The following is a 2,453-nucleotide window of genomic DNA, read 5'->3' on the forward strand; positions in this document are numbered from 1 at the left end:
CTGCTGACTGGCTGGTCCCTTGGCTGTGCTACTCCAGGTGCACCCCTTCCTGCCTTCTGGGCTCCGGCTCCTCTTTACTGGCTGTTTCCTTACTGGCAACATAGCATAGACATCTATCAGCTGCAGAACAAAGAGTCCTGGTGGTACAGTGGGTTAAGCACTGGGCTGTTAACTGCAAGGTCTGTGATTCAAACCCACCAGCCACCCTATAGGAGAAAGAGGACACTGCCCAAGTGGTAGCAAAGGGCACAGAGCTGGCATATGGGGCTTCCTGCTTTGTGACTGGCAAAATCAATCTCCTCGGCTCAGTCGCTGCAGCCGGAAGTCTACACCTACTGAACTTTTCTTGATGGAGTCACGGGAGGCAGAAAACCAATTCAGATGGAGAGAAAGGATTCGGGGGATCTTGTACTATCAACTTTTTGATACTTCGTGTTTTCTGCTGACATTGGTCACATATTAGGACAGTCACCGACCCCAGCTCTTCTTCTTTGGTGAAAAGGCTGAAACAATCCTGCAAAGACACCTTGCCCCCAGCAAATCATTTTTGGGGGATAGGCAGAGGTAGGTCACAAAAAACTTCAAAGGTCGTGGAGCGATACCCATAGGCCTAGCACTTGAGGCAACTTTTCAACTGGTCCACAAAAAGGTCCACTATCTTGCTGTCCTCTTGCTCCAGGCAACGCTTCCCCGTCAGGTTGGCTCAGTCATCATCTCACTTAGCTCAGGTTCTCCTAGCAGAGCCCCTCCTCGGCGGCTGGTGAGGTGGGTTGTTGGCCAGGACTGGGGGAGCCCAGTGGCCTCCTCAGTTGATCTCCAGATGTAGCCGTCCCATGAGGCGCTTCAGAAATTCTTGGACATCCTGCTGGTTGTACCCAGAGAAGGAGGGAACATACTTCTGGAAGACTGCTCAAATCGAGTAGTATTCCCAGCTTCACAGGAATCAGGGTGCCACAGGGTACCAATCACATCTGCCCAAGTTTCAGTGAGCTCTTGGGTTGGGCACCCTCCAGGTACCTCTTGCCAAAAGTTCCTTCTCAGACAGAAGTCCTGAAGCAGTGAATGCTGCTCAGACACTGTAGCACGACATTTAGGAAGCACGTGTTTCCCAGATTTCGGAGGCCAACATGGCCAGAGCCTAGGAGCAATATATGATGAGCCATCTTGTCTTTGGAGGCGAAAAGCTCAGAAGACTGAGCAGATATCACATGGAAGGCGCCATGAGAGGTAGGAGGCTCTGTTTGTATGCTGAGCAGGGTTGGGGGCCCAGGAAAGCCTCCAAGGTGGCAGAAAGAGGTGCTACGTCTCAAAGTGGGTGACTCAGGCCGAGTGCCAAGTGGCTCAGTGCAGCCCCCAGCTCTTCAGCAGCACGGTGCCCTCCCATTGGGTGCAAGTCACCACTGCTCACAGACTTGGAACCAGCTAAGTTGGTCCTGGATGGGAGAGGCAGAGCCACAGTTGGGGCAGTGATCCAGGCAAGGGAACCCCATGATCTGGCCTCAGAGAGCCTCAGAGAGCCTGAGGTCCACCTGGGCCTAACTCCAATTTCCTCATGGAAACCTGGTTGGGGAGGCAGAGGTCGTAACATACAGTTTGACTCAGGGGCTGGGTTGTGGCACTCCTTGCTTTGGGCCCAAAGGGCAAGTGGTAGCTTGGATCCCACCCAGGGCTGGAAATTAACAAGTGGCTCTCAAGTTCAGCCCAGGCGAAGCTCAGAGGCTGGGGCATTGTGGACACCACAGGCTGGACCTGTCCCCCGGTGGGGCCAGGCCCCAGCTTAGGGCCACCCCCTTCTTACTTCCGTGCAGCACCCCAAGGGTCCAGCTGCAGTTTTAGCCGAAGCTGCCACCCAGATCACTCCTGCCACAGACGCCACCGTCATCTTGTCAGCCAGTCCTATGGGTTTTGACAAATGCCCATCATGACAGTATCACATAAAATAGTTTCACTGCCTTAAAAATGCCCTTTCCTTCTGTCTCCCTGGAAACTGCATCTTTAATTGAAAACTTCTTATTGGAAAATAACTGCTTTACTATTTTCAAATATACATAATTTCACAAACAAAAATACAGCTGGTGTTCATGTTAGATTTCAGTTCAAACCCACTGATTGCTCCTCAGAAACCCTATACAGGGTCACTATGAGTCAGAACCGACTTGATGACACTTAACAACAGTCCCAGGATGAAGAGCAATTCGTAGGTCATCAGCACCATTGCAACATAAAAACTGATTAGCCCAATCCAGATTCCAACGACATTCTTCAAAGAGATGGAAAAAACTATTACAAACTTTATATGGAAAGGAAAGAGACCCAGGATAAGCAAAGCACTGCTTAAGAAAAAGAATAAGGTTGGAAACCTCTCACTCCCCAACTTCAAAATGTATTACACAGCTACAGTGGTCAAAACAGCTTGGTACCGGGACAATGACAGATACATTGATCAATGGAAC

At 50.6% G+C, this 2,453-nt stretch overlaps 1 pseudogene; it reads right to left on the reverse strand.

Moving 5' to 3' along the window:
• Positions 1 to 206: 206 nt before the first annotated feature.
• LOC102824765 lies at positions 207 to 1,882 on the reverse strand (annotated as a pseudogene).
• Between the last annotated feature and the right edge of the window lie 571 nt (positions 1,883 to 2,453).

Source organism: Chrysochloris asiatica, unplaced genomic scaffold (assembly GCF_000296735.1).
Source record: "Chrysochloris asiatica unplaced genomic scaffold, ChrAsi1.0 scaffold00007, whole genome shotgun sequence".
NCBI lineage: Eukaryota > Metazoa > Chordata > Mammalia > Afrosoricida > Chrysochloridae > Chrysochloris > Chrysochloris asiatica.